Source organism: Lycium ferocissimum, chromosome 8, assembly GCF_029784015.1.
Source record: "Lycium ferocissimum isolate CSIRO_LF1 chromosome 8, AGI_CSIRO_Lferr_CH_V1, whole genome shotgun sequence".
Lineage (NCBI taxonomy): Eukaryota > Viridiplantae > Streptophyta > Magnoliopsida > Solanales > Solanaceae > Lycium > Lycium ferocissimum.
This window is the reverse complement of record NC_081349.1, coordinates 27,742,476-27,763,342: the sequence shown is the minus strand read 5'-3', so window position 1 is coordinate 27,763,342 and position 20,867 is coordinate 27,742,476. Positions and strand designations below refer to the sequence as shown.

Genomic DNA, 20,867 nt, shown 5'->3' with positions numbered 1-20,867 from the left:
ATATTTGAAGCATGCTTGGCCGCGACAAACTCCAAATAGTAGTCACGAAGCCGACACCGCCGTTACCCAAACAGCGAGAATTGCTCGGCCTTAGCTTCCACCTCCTGCGGCATGAAGTGGTCTAGGAATGCACTTGCAAACTCATCCCGTAGCAGCATCGGGTGCGTCTCGCCTCGGGACAATTCCCAATTCATACCATGTGTTGGCAATGCTGCGGTGATGAGCTCAGTAGCCGCTTCGGTTTCTATCGCTGTCGTAATCACGAAAATTTTAAGAAGAGCATCAATGTAGTCTGAGGTCTTCGTCTTTCTTTGTCCCGTGAAGGATTCATTACGAGGAAATCCTTAGTCTTAGAAGACTCTCCATTATTTCACGAACTTGACCCGGATTCTGACGTTGGGCCTGGCTGCTACCGATTGTGTGAGCATATTGATAGCGATTACCTAACATCCGAATCACTCCGGAGGTGTAAGCGCGTAGGAGCGGTTGGAGGCTTTGGCACATCTGAGTCGAGCCGGTCTCTTCGCCAGTCGCTTCGGCGGTAGCCCCTTGGGCTGGTGGTTGTAGCCTTTCCGTGTATTTTCTTTTCGCGAGGCATTTACGAAAATACGTACGCGCGAATTAGAAAGGCATCTTAAAAAATCTTTCTCTAACCCCCGCACGATCTAGAATATGAAAGAAGTGAGACAATCTGAATGTCTTGGTGGTCCATTGTTTATATGTATGGGGCCCTCGCACATATAAAAGTGACCACTATTGAACACGGTTTCATAGACTCCCTAAAAGACACTCGAACTTAGGCTGCGATATCGAAGTTTTGTCACGCCCGAACATGGCACAGGCGTAACACGGCGCTCGGTGCCGGCGTAATGACCAGGCGAACCACATGGCTTGTGAATCATCATGAGGCATACATGAGCGGAAACATAGCATGAACGTGATGAGCCTTTATAAAACATGCGATGTCATAATAATTTAATGAAGTACTTGTTTAAATCATAAATGCGAAAATAACATGAGTTGAGCCAAAGATGATAAATACCTTGCATGTCTAACATAACTAAGGCGACTAGTCTATGAAACCTCACAATCGTGAATCGTGGAAAACATGCTTGCTGATACAAGGCCCCCGAATACCTTTAGATGCAAAACTAATTAAAGAATGACATTGTCTAAACCGAATGAGATGGGGCTTACCCGATAAGTTGGTACGTGCGGATGCGAATGACGAAGGCGTCGTCACCAGTAAATGCATACTGTACGTCGCGAAATGCGAGGCCGGACAATAAAAGGGGACGTCGACACATTAAATGTCTTGGTATGTAAAGCAGCCGAAAGAATTAACGTGGGACATAGAATAACATGATAAGAGCGGCGAAAACACGGACATGAACGTGAGCATGAATACATATATATATATATAACATACGTAAAACATGATAAGTAGGGAGAGCATTTCATAAACCGACCATGTGATATCACCGCGTGGGTCGTGGAGTGCGGTACCTCGCCGGACCAGCGGGCCCCCATACCTTGCCGGAGTATAAGGTGGTAACGTGCACGATGGATCCGTTCGGTGTAAAATTAAGGTATCGTCCTAGCGGGCGGAGCGATCCTTGTCACTACGGTGGCTACGTAGTTTCGGGCTATACGAGCCTTCTCGGTAATCGTACTGACTCCCAAAAACATGAACATAATATAGTTGGCTAAAGAAGCCCGCTGATTTTCGTGAATTAACTTGTACTTGTCTTGTAATCATGATTTCACGAAATAACTTGTAAACATGGTTTCATGAAATAACTTGTATTTAGCATGTGTGTATCTTGAGTCATGGCATGAACATAGTTATAAAATACAATTGCATGAAAACTTGTAGACATGTAGGATATTCATAAAATAAGCATTTTTATTTAAAAACATGCGTACGAACCCATGGAATGCAAGATATGGGTTTTTATGGATTACGGACGGATTCTCGATAATCATAAAGAAATATTAAGAACTCGATGATGGAATTATAACAATTCATACATAATATAATCATGGGCATGGACCTAGGGTTATCATGAGCATGGTATAGAAACCCTAGTTTTAGTAGAGAATCATAATTTATGGATTATGAGGTGTGGGGAAGAAACAATTCCCACATGTAGATAGTAACTCTACATACCTGGTAATGCTCCAAACTTGTAATGAAAATATGAACTTTGAATAAGAATCCCAAAACCTAGTCTTGAATCCCTTTAATTGGGTTTTCTTGAAAACCCTATGTTAAGAATGATGAGTTCTTGCTTAATGATCATGAACGTATGTTGGAATTTACTTGGAATGCATGGAATAGGCTTACCTTAAAGTATCTTGAAGGTTGGGAGAGAAGAGCTTCGTCCTTAGGGCTTGAGAGATTTCTTTAGGGTTCTTTACCTCAGAAAAATTGGTTTAAAACGAAGTGGGAATGAATATAACGAAATTTGGCTCTTAAAACGTCGTGGTCGGTGTGCGGTCGCGCAGCTGGAGGTTACTTCGCGTAGGTGATCGTGCGACGCGGAAAGCCCCGGCTGCTTCTGCCTACGCTGTGCGCGATCGCGCACCTGAAGTGTACTTCGCGCAGAGTAAAACGGGTATAACTTCTAGCACAGAGCTCCGTTTGAGCTCCATAATATATGGTTGGAAAGGTATTTCAAAGGCCTACAATTTTCATGTTTTGAGTTTTCTCAAATTCCTAACGTCACTACCCGAAAACTGGCCATAAGTACAACTGTCTCAGACTTAGACGAATTTAGAAGGCCTTAAGAACTTCACTTTTTGGTTTGACTTCAAAACGACTGTTTATCACCCGAATGGATTCATATAGCTAAAATATGATCTTTATACTAGTTTCATATGTTCACATCTAACTCGGATTTACGGGATAATACCGATATGGTTTAGTATGAAAGTACGAGGTGTTACACTTTTTATATATTCTTTATATAAACACATTCCGATTTTCTATTTATAGTTCTAATTTATGATTTCAGTTTCAGTTTTTTTAGGTTATTTCGGTAGAAATCAAGTATTCAGTTTATTTTGCACTCTGACCTTGTTTTCCCCTTTTTTTTTGTGTGTGTGTCTGAGTGGGTGTGTGTAGCTCAAGTGGGAGATTATTAGCGTTTATGGACTTATATATATTTGATTATAGTAAATATAATTCTATGTTATTCACTATCATTGAAAGGTTGGCCCAAATAAAAAGACACCTCATCAAGTATGGGGCTTTATGTCTAGATACTTTGATGCAATTTATAATTTAGTGATGGGTTAATTAGAAATACATAAATGATGTGCAATAATAAATAGGGTGTTCCTTAATAAGGCGTATGATTTCTTTTTTGATATCCCATCGATCGTTAGAAAAAAAATTCTTTTTTTGATATCCCATTGTTAGAAAAGAGAGAGACCCGCTTACGTTTTGGTTTGGAAGACTAAAGACCATATGATTGAAGAATTTTGCAAGTTATCGTGGTTTCATGTACGCTTCTGCTTCCAATTTTTATTTTTATTTTTTTATTATCTGACATGATAGATCCTGAAAGATAACATCTTCTTTTGGATTTGAACACCTTGGGATCGGACTATCTCAACCCCAAATGGTAAAGTAGTTCATAAGGCGGGGATTGTCCAAGACCATACGAGAAGGAAAAATCCCCAAAATTAGGCAGAAGCAAAGACTATAATCTATGGCTTACAATGGCGTATTTCACACAATCTTCAAAATATTATTCTGGAAAGTGATTCCCTAATCATTGTTAACATGATAAAGGGCAAAAACAACACAGCTTGGCAGCTTCAAGATGCAATAGATGATATCAATAGAATGCTTTCAGTGTAGACACGTAATTTTGAGCGCCTTGGGATGTTTTCACCTTTTTAATATCTAAATTTTTCTTTTGAGTCTAATATTGCTATTTGGAGTTTTATCTGATTTTAGTTGTTTTATTCATGAAAACCGAAAACTACAAAAATAGAGTGATGTTTGTTTGTCAAAAGTTATGCATGTTTCTTAATTAGTTAGTTAGTACTCTTATTTTTGTAATTTTAGATTTTTGTTTACTATTAATAGAAAACCAAAAAAAAGTGATAAAACGAAAATCAAAAGAGGACCAACCAAAAAGTTCCACGTCATAAGATTCCTTCCAACAAACTAATTCCTCCCACTCCATTTTACAATACACGTTTTCATACATCTGCACATATACACCCCTCCATTACCCCAAAACCCATCTCCACCGAACCCACACGGTCTCCATCGGAAAAACCAAAAGAAACAGTCACCTAAACCTATTTCCACCTCCGTCGACACCACCTGAAACCCACAGCCATCTGGTCTCCACCCCCACTACACCGTGACAATCCCAAAACAGCCAATCGACAAAACCCGTAACCAAACCACCGGAAATCACCCCGATATTACCCTTAAAATCAACCACCCTCGTTTATAACACAAAAATCAGCGACCAAAATTCTGATAGTTGAGGTACGGTTTGAATTTTTTCTGTCAGCGACATACTTGTGATGGAGCTTGAGGTGGAGGTGACCAGAAGTTAGTATGCGACGTTTAGTTTTACTTTTGTTTTCTTTTTGACATTTTTAGAAAGGGGCAATCTCAGCCATTTTTGTGCGCATGCTTGTTTGTTTGTTTGAGTTTACCTGTGTAGCACCCCCTTTTGGGAGGATGCTACTTACCACAAAAAGGAGGAGTAGTGCTTCATATTGAGCATAATCTTCAATAATTTTAGAGAAGTATACAACAGAAGGAAAAGGTTGCGTGGTAACCATATGATAGAAGAGAGTAAGGGCATCATCCAAACACTTGACATACTCAAAATTGATATTCGCCCCAAATTTACCCTTTACTGAAATGGGTTTATTACTATAGCAGGAATAATAAGCCCCCAATAATTGTAGTTGTTGAACAAGGAGGGAAAATATGAAAGAAAGAGATGAAGAGATGTCTTTTTTTTTCAAGACATCCAAATAAAAGGAGGTGGAGAAGGTGTCACGCCCCGAACCGTGTCCCCGGGCGAAACACGCACTCGGTGCCATGCGCACGGACCGAGCGAACCACATGGCTTGCCGAATCACATGAGGCTACATGAGCGGAAATATAGCATGAACGTGACGAGCTTTTATAAAACATAGATGTCATAATAATTTAATGAAATACTTGTTTAAATCATAAATGCGGAAATAACATGAGTTGAGCCAAAGATGGCTAAACACCTTACATGTCTAACATAACTAAAATCGACTAGTCTATGAAACCTCTAATCATGAATCTTGACCGAAAACGTACTTGTCGGGACAAGGCTCTCCAAAGATACCTTTAAATGCATGACTAGTAAAATAAAATAACCGACTAAACCCCGAACAAGACGGGCTCACCAATGAGCCGATACGAGCAAATCCTATCGAGCGTACGCGACGTCCTAGAATACGTACCCGCATCGTGAAATGCAGCCCCCGGCAATAAAAGGACGTCAAAGAATGTACCGTACGTAAGCAATCAACGAAATAATACGGGACATAAAGTAATAAAGATAAGAACCGAACGTGAAATCGAAACCTCGGTTAAGAGCATGAACATGAATACATATAATATAAAGTACGAGTAAAAATATCGGTAGGGGAGAGCAATAACTTATAACCGATAATATAATATCCGTGCGTGGAGTCTGCCCCGCCGACCAACAGCCCCCATACCTGCTGTGGAACATAAGATTTAATAAAATATGAATCCATCCAAAAATTACGAGATATCGTCCGGGGATACGGGTGGAACGATCCTCATCCTGTGGCTACGTAGTTTCAGGCTTCCGAGCCTTCCTCAATTAAACAACTCCCAAAAACTTGAACATGTAAAAAAGTGGATTTTGTCCAAACATGGTTTCATGAATATAACTTGCTTGTATATGGATTTATGAATCATAGCTTGTATTTAGCATGAACTTGTAAAACATGTATTAGTATTTTCTAGAAAATAGCATAATATATTCATGAAATAATCATTCTTAGTCAAAAACATGCATGCAAGAACCCACATGGAACGAGATATATGGATTTTCATGGATTACGGAAAGATTCTCAATAATCATAAAGAAATATTAAGAACTCAATGATAGAATTATAACAATTCATACATAGTATAATCATGACTCGGGACCTAGGGTTATCAGAGCATGGTATAGAAACCCTAGTTTTAGCAGAGAATCATAATTTATGGATTATGAGGCGTGGGAAGAAACAATGATGTTCCCACACGTAGATAGTAACTCTACATACCTTAATGCTCCAAACTTGAATCAAAGACTTTAACTTTGAAGAAGATTTCAAAATCTTGAATTCTTGAACTCGAGATGGGTTTTCTTGAAAACCCTAGGTTAGGAATGATGATTTCTTGTTTAGATTACAAGGATATATATTAGAATTGACTTGGAATGATTAGAGTAGGCTTACCTTGGTGTTCTTGATGACGTGGGAGATATAAGGTCGTTCTAGGGTGGGGGTGTGAAGAATGAAGTGAAAAAGCCTTAAAACGAAGTTTTATAATTGCCAAGCCGACCCATTTTACGCCCTATTTTACGTCCCATAAAGGTTTTACGGACCGTATGTCTTACCGTACATTCGTTCCAGTGATTTGGTCTTTAATTTTACTTACGGTCTGAATATACGGCCCGTATGTTCTACCGTATATTCCACCGTAACACCGTTTTAGTAAAACGGGCATAACTTTTTGTACATATGTCCGTTTGACCTCATAATATACCGTGAAATATATTTCAAAGATCTACAACTTTCAAGAAGGAAAAATTTCCCAAATTACTTACAGATTTTTCCGTAATTCGTATGGAAGGCAGTACGTATCAAAACTTAGACGTATAGACTTTTAAACGCCTTACTATTAGCCATATTGAGACGATCATATCTCCTTGCTACGATCTCTGATTGGCCTGGTCCTTATATCGTTAGAAAGCTATTTTTACGTACTACAACTTTCATTGAGGGTACTTTCCCAAATTCCCAACTAATCAAAGAGTTATCACTACCCGAAGTAGGCCTATCAACCATTTTCGCAAAACGTTCAAAACCTTCAATTTTTCCGCTAAAAAACTCTAACGTTACGAGTCTAACATGAGTTCTAAGATACGAGGTGTTACAATATCTCTCTTTGGGATCATTCATCCTCGAATGACGGGTCTTGGTTAGGTATGGGACTGGTCATGGTACGAATACATAAACGTGATGAAAATGACATGGGAACATAAGAGCTTGACATGATTAAATGAAAACATGGTCATGGATCATCGAGAACTGAATACGTGATTACATATAAACATGTGCATGGGAACATGAAATCGAGTAGCACCTACATGAACTAGAATCATGAAATCATTGTCCTCGATTCATAAATAATGATTAAGAGTTACTACTAACTCTAGAATTTACGAAAATTATGGTAGACTCCTTCGTAATTCGACTCATGACCTTTCTCAAACGCCCGTCACCCAACTAAAGTATCAACATAAACCTCATAATGTATCTTAATACGTATGATACGGATAATCTTAATTACCGAATCTTGAATGTGGCTAACATGAATATTGAACTGGCCCGAACACATGATTATTGGTCGAATGATTACATGATTACTATGCATGGGAGTTTGGAAGAGAATTTGTAGGCATGAATGACATAGTACTGGAAAATAGGCACCTAACATGACATGATTACTCGGATTTTATGAGTACGACGCGGGGACATAAATATGAAGACCGTCGGCATGAAAACATGCGTGCTAAACTTTTATAAGATACAAACACGTGTAAACATGGACATCAACATGAGATCTGAATGTCGAAAACATGATTGTTACAACATGAGGGTTGAATACTGAGCGCAGGTAGATCTGAACACTTAGAGACTTGATCATAGATGTTCATGTGTTACCACGATAGACATACGAGATAAAGAGTACAACTTAGGCTCGAATGTAAGTGCAACTCCGTGCGAATGAGATAGAGTTGAGTCATATACTAGAATATGATTCTAACATAGGTATTCATAAAGCTCTAGCGTAGGCATGACATGATACATCAAATCTGAGTAGAATATTTTTTTGAGATAATTAGTACCATAGAATACCTAAAGGGATCTCACTATGAACTTGGAACATACCTTACTTCGAACCTTACCTTGTTCGCTTCCGAAACATAGATATGAATATCTTGGCTCACCTTGCTTATTATTGTAAGTGGATCATTAAGAGTGAGAGAAAGGGATCATCCACACGAATCGACACTTCATCTTCGAAGATAGACGTGGCATGGGTACATCGTACCGAAGAACATAACATAGAACATGTATACATGGAAATGGGACTAATATGGCATAAGACATGAATACAGTAGCAGTAAGATGGTACGGGGGAATGAGAAACACGATGTTTACATAAGTAATTCGAAGCTACTTACCCTCATTTGGACATTAGGTCATGAATACCGAAGTGTGAATAAGACATAAGTGTGACTTAAATGGAGTATAAGTTGTAGGCTTCACTTTGAGTACTTAGAGACATGGGGATGGATAAGATATCACTTTTCGAACTTAGCTATACTTACGTAACGGGACATGGTTAAACATAGTTTACTCTTATTAATGTAAGTCGACACCCTCATTATAAAACTCATGAAAGAAAGGATCATAAGCATGAATGCTTCGTTCTTCAAGCACCTAAGGCATAAGTAGAAAGTTACCTTGAACTTAAACAGGCATGTACTTCGGAAAAGAAAGTGGCATCCTTTGTGCTAAGCTACGAGCCGCTTTAAAACATTAGCCAAGGAAACATAAGCACGAATTACATAGAATCATAGGTTAGCATCCATCTTGTTCACCTTCATTATTATCTAACAAAATCATTGTTACGATACCGCTATAAGGGATGCATAGCGAAATGGATTGGGGCACGAGTATGTGGTAACATGGAGAACATAATCATAGGAGTCAAGATCATCATCAACGATTTGAAAAACACTTAGATGCTAGAACATGAACATGAGTATAATAGCATGATAGATACGTGAGGCATGAATGCGGTCTTTAACCTTGGACATGAGTACAACCTGATGTGAGAAACATGAAAGAACCTTCCCTTGCATAGCTTACTATCGTATAGAGTCTTAATTCTTTTATCTTAAACATGGAGTGTAAAGCTTTAACAAAGGCATAAGATAGGTATGCTAGGCATGGTAGTAGTACGTTCGGGCATTGGTACTACATAGTGCATGAATTATTCTGGAATTGGAAATGTTACACTCTGAAACCTTTTATTCGCCCTAAAACGTGATCTCAGCGACATGACAAAAGACGAATTCCACACACTTTATCTTAGCTACATGAAACTGTGATCCTCTGACATTATCCTCTGACGCCTATCAACTTACGAAACACAACATCTATATCGACACCTTATCATATTATCTCCCCCTTAGTTCAAAAGCAGACGTCTAAAGCCTGTGATCCTTAAGTTAGCGATAAGTGGTCATCTAGTGGTTCCGCTAATTTCCTCTAAAATACCGACGACTCATTTATTTAGCTTACTTCAAGCAAGTCTTACTTAGTAGGAAAAATTATATTACACTAAATGAATGGGTTTCTAATGTACATAATCACATAACCTGGCTTTGTCATATCTTGGGGGAAAACTCTTTTCTCGATAATTCTTAAAGGCTCTTCTTCCGTAGCTTTCTCTCTTCTAACAGAGGGTTTTCATCTTTCACCCATGTCTATACCTCGAATTTAACTTAAACCCTTAAATTCTAACGCGCTCGCGTATTTAGACGGTTGCTCACTCACTAGTATTAAAAAGTAACTCAAATCATACTTCTACTAACTCGCCGAAAATTTCTAATTCACCGTATCTACTCAAACTTACTTACTAAGCTCATTACACACTTGCTAGTATATATTCTATATATATATATATATAAACATATATATATATATATTCTCCTTAAAATCCGACTTTTTAGTATTACGGTGGTTGGCTCTTAGGCTATTTCCTCGCTTAAAACTACCATGGACAACTTATGCCCGTCGGCAGCTTAACTTCCTAACATGTTACCTAGTAGGGTCATAAATCTAACTATCAACTGCACAATAACCACATAAGACATAATAGATCTAGGGCATAATATCTCATATGTGACAAGGAGGGAAAATTATTGGCATACCTATGACACATGTGACGGTACATCGGAGTCCTGGCGATCTATCGTATCATGATAACGTGTTTGATCCCCACTTAATCCTAATACTTCATCCCCATCGTTGCCTTGGTTCTGCTAGTGCCCGAGTACTACGGCCGCGAACGGTGTTGTTGAATTGGCTATGCCTAGTCTGGGGGAACAAATTGCACCACCACCCTTAGTGTTACTATTGTACTTGACTGAAGGGCATTCTCTTTGCATATGGCCTTGGAGACCACAATTATAACACACATCCGAACCCATCCTACACACACTGCATGTCTTTTTCCACACGTATCGCAAATGGGGTGCGAAAAACCTTGTTATCCGTTTCACTTGTGGCATCTTTCGGATAGTGACCACCGGCCACACCCAAAACATCTATGGGTGCCATAGCGCACACACCCTTGATGTCTCTTATTACACTTGCAACAAATAGATTATGAAAACCCTCTTTCTCATCCATCGGGTCCGAGCCGGGACATTAGTGGTACTTGAAGCGAGTGCTCGATGACCTACGGTGCACTGAAGAATTAGAACTCTCGGAGTCCGAGAGTTCGTCCCCGGGGTCGCATCAATGGTAGCCCTCCGGCCCGAAGTTGCCTTTCTTTAGTAGGCATTTTCTCGAAAGAATGCAACGCGCACGAGTCGAATAACTCCCGATAACTTTATCCGAAAGCAACACGTCGATAATGATTAGTTTCACATCTTCCTCATCCACCGAGACGAGGCGTATTTGGTAGAATACGGGGAACAACACACGAGTTCGAGTGATTTCTCGAGAACACGGCCTATTGCACGATCTAGAGTTGAAAGAAGTGAGACAAATCTTAAATGTCTTGGTGGTCAATCGTTTATATGTGTGGCGCGCACACACATATAAAAGTGACTCCACCGGACACGGTTTCATAGACTCCCTAAGACACTTGAACCTAGGCTGCGATAATAAGTTTTGTCACGCCCGAACCATGGCTCCGGGCGAAACACGGCACTCGGTGCCATCTTGCATGTGACCGAGCGAACCACATGGCTTGTCAATCATCAGCGAGGCATACATGAGCGGAAATATAGCATGAACGTGATGAGCTTTTATAAAACATGAGATGTCATAATAATTTAATGAAACACTTGTTTAAATCATAAATGCGGAAATAACATGAGTTGAGCCAAAGATGGCTAAACACCTTGCATGTCTAACATAACTAAACTGACTAGTCTATGAAACCTCTAATCATGAATCTTGACTGGAAAACGTACTTGCCGGGACAAGGCTCTCCAAAGATACCTTAAATGCATGACTAGTAAAATAAAGATAACCGACTAAACCTCGAACAAGATGGGGCTCACCAATGAGCCGATACGAGCAAATCTGCGGCGGATGCGGCGTCCGTAAATACGTACCGCGTCGTGAAATGCAGTTCCGGGCAATAAAGGGGACGTCGGCACATTGAATGTCTTTCGGTATGTAAAGCAATCGAATGAAATAACATGGGACGTAAAGTAATAAAGATAAGAACCGAACGTGAAATCGAAACCTCGTTATGAGCATGAACATGAATACATATATAATATAAAGCATGAGTAAAATATCATAAGTAGGGAGAGCAATAACTTATAACCGATACATGGTCCGGTGCTTGCATCCCGCCCCAGAACACTCGGTCCTTGCCGGGGAACATGAGATTTAATAAAATATGAAAGGATCCGGTCATTATGAGATATCGTCCAGGACATGGGTGGAACGATCCTCATCCTACGGTGGCTACGTAGTTTCGGGCTATCCGAAGCCTTCCTCGGTAATTAAAACAACTCCCAAAAACTTGAACATGTAAAATAAGTGGCACTTTGTCGTCCACGGTTTTCATGAATATAACTTGCTTGTATATGGATATCATGAATCATAGCTTACTTGCATGAACTTGTAAAACATGTATAGTATTTTCTTGAAAATAGCATAATATATCATAAACTAGCATGCATGAACCCATGGAATGAGATATATGGGTTTTCATGGATTACGTACGGATTCTCAATAATCATAAAGAAATATTAAGAACTCAATGGTGGAATTATAACAATTCATACATAGTATAATCATGGACTTGGACCTAGGGTTATCATGAGCATGGTATAGAAACCCTAGTTTTAGTAGAGAATCATAATTTATGGATTATGAGGCGTGGGGAAGAAACAATGATGTTCCCACACGTAGATAGTAACTCTACATACCTGGTAATGCTCCAAACTTGAATTGAATACTTTAACTTTGAAGAAGATTTCCAAAATCTTGAATTCTTGAACCTTGAGATGGGTTTTCTTGAAAACCCTAGGTTAGGATGATGATTTCTTGTTTAGATTACAAGGATATATATTAGAATTGACTTGGAATGATTAGAGTAGGCTTACCTTGGTGTTCTTGATGATGGGAGAGAATATAAGGTCGTTCTAGGGCTTGGGGGTGTGAAGAATGAAGTGAAAAAGCCTTAAAACGAAGTTTTATAATTCTTTTCGGACACATTTTACGCCCTATTTTACGTCCCATAAAGGTTTACGGACCGTATGTCTTACCGTACATTCGTTCCAGTGAATTGGGCTTTACAAATAATTTTACGGTCGAATATACGGCCCGTATAATTTTTACGGCCCGTATGTTCTACCGTATATCTGCAGAACATTGTTTTAGTAGAATGGGCATAACTTTTTGTACAGATGTCCGTTTGACCTCCATAATATACCGTTGGAAAGGTATTTCAAATATCTACAACTTTCAAGAAGGAAAATTTCCCAAATTACTTACAGATTTTTCCGTAATTCGACTGGAAGGCAGACGTATCAAAACTTAGCCGATTCTATAGACTTTTAAACGCCTTACTATTAGCCATATTGAGATGATCATATCTCCTTGCTCTGATCTCTTATTGGCCTGGTCCTTATATCGTTAGAAAGCTATTTTTACGTACTACCACTTTCATTGAGGGTACTTTCCCAAATTCCCAACTAATCAAAGAGTTATCACTTTGCCCGAAGTAGGCCTATCAACCATTTTCGCAAAACGTTCAAACCTTCAATTTTTCCGCTAAAACTCTAACGTTACGAGTCTAACATGAGTTCTAAGATACGAGGTGTTACAAAAGGATGGAGTAACTTCTAGAAAAAGAGAGTGACTTCATCTAGTGCTAGAAAAATCTCATGGACCCAATGACTAGGATATAAAGCTATTTTCTTAAAATTGCACATGACACCTCTTTAATTTAAACTCTATATAGAATAAACCCTTTGTCACTCAAATCATATAATTGGCTCAAGAAGATATTTATAAGCAAAAATGTAATCAATTGTAATGCACATAATAAATCCAGAAAACTTAGGGTGTTACAATTCTCTCCTCCACCAAAAAAATTTCGTTGGGGAAATTTACCTTATACTAGTCTCGAAAAGGCATTGCAATCAAGTCCACGGAGAAAAATTAGATCTTGAATCATGAAAGGATAATCTTTATAAACTCGGCTAACAACAACCTGGTGACCCAAAAGATTTCCGACAAGCACATCAAAATCAAGTCTCGTAAAAATCACACCTTTAGAAAATTCAAGTGATGAGAAACATAATAGTCCGTAAAACATAGATCAACATCCTCATTAGCTCTATTAAAAAGGAGGCCATATCTTAGTTCCTATAGAAGGGAAGATCACATTACATGAGGGACATGTACATGATGCATATGAACAATACACGTAACAAAGCATGTTAAAAAGAAACGAGTATACCAACAAGTCACAACAAAAGTCCTAGAATCACAAACCTAGGCTCTGATACCAAACTTGTAGCACCCCCTTTTGGGAGGATGCTACTTACCACAAAAAGGAGGAGCAGTGCTTCATATTGAGCATAATTTTCAATAATTTTAGAGAAGTATACAACAGAAGGAAAAGGTTGCGTGGTAACCATATGATAGAAGAGAGTAAGGGCATCATCCAAACACTTGACATACTCAAAATTGATATTCACCCCCAAATTTACCCTTTACTGAAATGGGTTTATTACTATAGCATGAATAATAAGCCCCCAATAATTGTAGTTGTTGAACAAGGAGGGGAAATATGAAAGAAAGAGATGAAGAGATGTCTTTTTTTTAAAGACATCCAAATAAAAGGAGGTGGAGAAGGATGGAGTAACTTCTAGAAAAAAGAGAGTTACTTCATCTAGTGCTAGAAAGATCTCATGGACCCAATGACTAGGATATAAAGGCTATTTCTTAAAATTGCACATGACACCTCCTTAATTTAAACTCTATAGAGAATAAACCCTTTGTCACTCAAATTATATAATTGGCTCAAGAAGATACTTATAAGCAAAAATGTAATCAATTGTAATGCACATAACAAATCCAGAAAACTCGGGGTGTTACAACCTGATTGAGTTTCCGCTTAAGCCATACGAAGTCAACAAAGCGGCTGTGCTAGAACCACGGGATTCGAGGGACGCCTCACGCACTTCCCCCTCGGTCAACAAAATTCATACTTAACCGGAATCTACTTCGTCGATCAGTTTTTAGAGTCAAACTTGTTTTGAAAGGGATATTGATTTTACGGTGACTTGGCACACCAAAACTCGATGTCAGGTGGCGACTCTTTTTCTTTAAATAAAATTCCTTTTCGAAACACAATTTTCGTCACTTTCGATTTGAAAACCCTTTTGCACTTAACACTATAAATCATTTTTGTGGGTAAAAGGGGGGTGACATTCAGTACTTTTATAGGGAGGCAAATCAAGTTGCGTATGCTCTAGCCAAATTGAGCATGGAGGATCAGGAAAAACAATTTTATGATGCTTATAAAGATCTTCCAAAACAAGCTGGCGGTGCTTACTAGCTGGATTTTCAAGAGATAGACTCCATAAGACATAAACAAAGAAAGAACATGCTTATTTAAATAGTCTTTTGGGAGTCTTTTGATCTTAAATATTTCTCTAAGTAAACTAAACTAATGAAAACTTCAGGGGTTTAGTCATATCTAACCTTTGTTATTTTGTAACCTCTGATCTTTTTGTGATGAAATAAAAGGCAACATCACTTTAAGGTGTAAATTACATACAAAAATCCCCTATCCACTACTAATGTGGGAATCAATATGACACTCGCGCACTCCTCAGACCTGCCAATTGGAGCATGAACAATATAATATGGGGCTAACATTGTGTAACCAAGAATTGAGATGAGTCTGATTCGATATCATGATAAGAATTAAATCATGAGTCTAATTCAATCTCAAAAGTTAGCTCATAATCACATAAGGATTGTCGGCCCTAGACTATATGAGGAGACCAATTCTCCCATCCACTATTGATATGAGAATCTAGCATAAGTTCTGTTAGGATCAAGGAGAAATATGAGATGATTTATTAACGATATGAGTATCAATGAACCCAAAGTACTTCAAGGGATGATATTAAGATATTTCACTGAATAATTTGAACCTCTTCCCGTTAAACTTTTCACTCTATGTAGGTTGGCTACCTGAACTCTCACCTTGTTGGTGAGGGTTCGAATCCCCACATTGTAATCCCCTTCCCCTACCCCTTATGTAATAAAAATAATTTTTTTTTTTTTTTTAAAAGATATGAACTAGTCGATATTTGAGAAAAAAAATACTCCTATTTGTTTAATTTGAATATTCCTTTTTAGTCCGTCCAAAATGAATGGCCTCTCTTTCCTAATTTGGAAACAAATTCACTTTATGAATGATTCTGACCACGCAAATTTTTAAGGCTTATTTTGAACCACAAGTTACAAAAGATCTTTTCTAAATGTCGTGGACCATCAAATGGGTTCATATAAATTGAAACGGAGAAAGTAGTATTTGATGTCAAGTTGAAAAAAGTTAATTACAAATTAAATTTGTGTTTGGGCACGAAAACACAGTTGAAATTTTGTAAGTGAATACTTGAATTCTTTTTAATGCTCTTTTAGCGTATTTTCAAACATCAAATTCCACGTTTCAAGTTTGAAATTGAAATTAAAATATAATAAGTTGTCAAATAATTATTCATAGCCTTCCAAATTATGGAAGATCCTATATACCTTTGGTCAGCTAACAAATAAAGAATGGTTCACATGGAATCTAATGTAAGTTGTACGCCAAATTAAAGCCCCTAATCGTCTAAGTTATACAGTGTTTATGTAGAAAAACATTAATAAGTGTGCATCAGTACTAAATAAGTAATATTTCACATGGAAACACTAATGTTACTTGTACGCCAAAATGCCCTAATCGTCTAAGTTATAGGAGTACATTATTAATGTAAAAAATCGTTAATAAGTGTGCAATTAGCACTAAATAAGTGTGCAATTAGTACTATAGTACTATTTTTTTTTTCTCAAATGGAAACACTAGTGTTATTTGTACGCCAAAGCCTTTAGTCATCTAAATTATACAGTATTCATATAGAATATAAAATATAGGTTATGATCTCGAGCAAACTTGAATACATTATTATTGATCATTGACCTTCATAGTTATTCCAATAAAAGTAACAAAAAATCACGCCTAATAATTTTTGAAATGGGTAATCTTCAATTTTGATTCCCGCTTGCTCCATAGAAAAATCGCCAAGGTCAAAAGTCAAAACTTGTTGAACTTGAAGCTTTGCTCATGGGGCAAGCGAAGTCAAAAGTTCAAGACCAACCACCTCCAAAGTTATTCTTGTAAATCACCCCAAAAATAAAAATCCATGTGCAACATTTTTGGCTTGTTGTTTCACATGGAAACAACTTTTTGCACGGATAGCCCTTCAAACGCACTGGTCTTTACGGAGTCAAAAATAGTTGGAAGGCTTCGCCAATTGGGAACCCTGGGTCTCATACATGTAATAGAGAATTCTACATCCAATATACATATGGTTTCCTTATTTAAGAAGGAGTCTAAAATATCCTCTATCACGCCCCTCAATCTGTAGGGGCGGATGCACAGACAGATTGATTTTAAGAAATAAGAATTGAGTTGCCGACAATGACTTTGTAAAAGCATTTTACGAGTTGAAGCTTAGGTAGATAACGAACTTGTCACACCCTTAATCCGATAGGGTGTGATGGGCACTCGACCCTTACCACGTGGCCGAGCGACCCGCTGCTTTGACATACAATCATACTGGGCCTTTGGTCATAACATAATTATAAAACGGAAATTTTTCAGAAAGTCAAACATACTTTTCATCTTTTTCAAATCAAATAAAATTTGTAGCATATGAACTTATAACACAATACATAATAATACATCGGCTTACATAGCCGCTTACATAACCGACATCTTATACCCGACCTTAATGTCTGCCAAAGTCTCCTCTACCACGGGTCGAAACCATAACATAACAATCGACTAATAGCTCGCCAACCCCGCCGGAGCATCTTAATTCTTTAGCTCACACAGGTGTCTACCGCGCGTACGAAACGTGTGCCCCCCCGAAGAAAGGGGTGGTTTCCTATGTACCGAGTATGTAAAGCAAATACGGAGATCATAACCGAAATAGGGGTACGGAAAGTGAACATAATGACCGAATAACTCAAAGTCTCGCGTAGAAATACAAATCATACATACGAGGCGAGGACATATATAATAATCGGAATGGCCAAAATACTTAGCTTTCTTTGAAAAATTTTATTTGTGGAAGAAACATATCATAATTGAGACATTAACCGATGTGGGATTCGCCAACCCAATGTGGGATTCGTAAACCGAGTGCCCGTGCTTCAACTGGTTTGCCCACTTGTTGAAACCACGGATCATATTTCGGATACATGTATATGTCATATCATCACATTAACAGAATCATCATATTATCATATTATCACATTAAGCAGAATCATACGGATTCTCATTTCATACATATATACAGATTCCATAGAATAATCAAACCGGACTATCACTTAAAAGTCAAGCCAATAGTCATAGTTAAATCCAATTTCTTTCGGAGGTCACTCGGGACTTGTCATAAAACTTTGGTCATCATAGTTACGTATCGGATCATATGTATAACAATCCTCTATGAGATTAACGGATAACTAAGTAAGCATAAGTAGTAACAATCATAGATTGTTAAAACTATACAAAAGAATATCTTGCGGGCCCACCTCATCAAAACCGATCCGGCCACTTGATGGAGGTTTAGGATCATTACACACTACAAAACTTCCTACGAAGGTTTCAAGGCCATCCGGTTCCATTTACGAAAGTTACGTACATTCGTAGTTACATACTCTTTTTACAAACAAAGTCTTTCTATACACATTCATATTTAGTCATACAAAGGCGTAAGGACCCACATTACGAATACGGATGTCAAGAAGCAAATAAGGATCATGAACATGCTCGGATCGGAGGAGTAGAATTACCGGGGATCATATCATAGCCTATTTACGCTAAGACATGCCAAAGAAAGAAAGGTGAGCTTTACACATACCTTGGCCGCCCTCTAAACCAATCCAAGCTTACGTCCCGGCTTCTGCGATTACAATAATGTCATTGGACACCCAACATTAGCCATAAGCATTGAAGGGCCCAATTCAAGCCGTCACTTTATCTACAAAAATTCCAAAGATTTATAAATCCATCAACCCCAGAGAATTCAACTCGGTCAAATCACAACAACCAAACCAACAATCATAATAACAATACCGATAGGTAATTCAAGATGTCCAAACCAACATCCAATCTTACCAAAACCTTCCAACTCAACGAGAACAATAACAACACACTTCTCTCTTTCAAATTCATAAACTATATCAACAATTCCATATTTTAGCAACATCATTTCCATCAATACAAGAAACTATATTAAAGTCATATTAATTTTCCAAAACAGCCCGCAACACCACAACTTCAACATGAGTCATCAAACATTCATTTTACATCATGAAATTCACAACCACGACAAGCAAAATATTAAATGAAATTTGTTCATCTCTCCCACACAAAACAGCCACCATTCGGCCACTACACCAATCACACACACAACTTCATGAATTTCATCTATTTCAACACATTACAACATGCTCTAACGCCCATAATACAACAATCCAAACATGCCAAATAGATTAGTTCTTACTCCTATACAACCTAACACACACACACGGTCACACAACTCCCCACAACTTCATGAATTCCCTTCATTTCCACACTCCACAACATCCACAAACCATGCATAACATATGAAAATAAAGATTGAACGGATGATTTTCTTGTTCCAACAACTACTCCACGTCGACGAGGACCTTCCATTTAGTAGAAAGGCTAGAAGAAAGGAATTTTTCATGACCAAAATTGAGGGGCCATGTTCGCTTGACCCATGGCCGAATGCCCTCTCTCTCTTTTCTTCCATCTTTCTTGAGTTTTGTAGAGTTAGAAAATGATGAATTGTCTCGTTTTTCCATCACACATATATATATATATATACACAACCATGCACATGGCCGGTCATGTGCTTCTTTTCCTCGGATGAATAATTTGTCTCCTTGTCATCTTTGTCTATATACATGTATATCTCCCACAAATATGTAATGTACACATGTGCCATCTCATGGCATGAAAATATTAAGGCAATGGGTGGGGCCCACTCTCCACTATACATGGCCACTTTGGCTTTTCATGGCTATTTCATAAAAAAAAAATTTCCTTTCCACATTCCAAGTTTGCCCTTACTTTTCCTTGTTCCAATTTTACCCTTAATGCTCCATACCAAAAAGATGAACGTGCAACTTATGCATTCTTAACAAACCGAAAAATATAACCTCGTCCTTAACTTCCCGCCATTAACTCGAAATATTCAAATGTACAAAACGCGAGGTATAACAGAACTACTAAATCACCATGGGAGACACATTCTCTGACAAAGTGATAATCAATCTTGACGTGCTTACTGTGACTATGGAGAACTGGATTGGCAGCAATCTAAGTAGTAGAGCTATTGTCTCACAGGACCTTCACAGGTTGATGAATAGTCACAGCTAATTCATTTAAAAGATACCGAATCCATATTGTCTCAGTGACCGTGTAAGCAACAACATGATATTCAGCTTCAGTAGAAGGATTTTGAGACAGTTGGTTGCTTCTTAGAACGCAAGGAAACCGTAAGACCGCAAAAACGGCGGTGGACTCACCCGGCCCAATCGGCATTTGAATAAGCCACCACGGTAAATACTTAGGCATCCTCCTCGCAATTGGGGTTGAGTTAGGCCCAAGGTCCATTTCTTTAACATGGTATCAAAGCCTGACCCATCTCCAATTCTTTGTTCACCGATTTTGGGCCCCCGTATTATATCATCCATGCTCCAGTTAACTGGGCCTAGGCATGCGGAGGAGTGTTGATTCTCTCACATCGGTTGTGGGATGGGTGTTTTGACTCCTTATATGAACTTGGGCAATCCTCCCCTCATGAGCTACCTTTTGGGGTTGAGTTAGGCCCAAGGTTCATTTCTTTAACATTGTCCCTCGTATTTGTGGTCTTTAATTATTGGCCCTGCTGCTCATTAATGAAAATATCCAGACCTGCTTCGCTTGGCATAAGTTCTGTAACGCTTATCTTCGGAAACTAAAC

The 20,867-nt window shown here is 38.4% G+C and overlaps 1 protein-coding gene across 1 annotated transcript in view; it reads left to right on the top strand.

Annotated features, from left to right (window-relative positions):
* LOC132067795 (BURP domain-containing protein 5-like) overlaps window positions 1-20,867 on the top strand; it is an 82,838-nt gene that overhangs the window by 52,105 nt on the left and 9,866 nt on the right. The gene's annotated exons all lie outside the window — the stretch shown is intronic.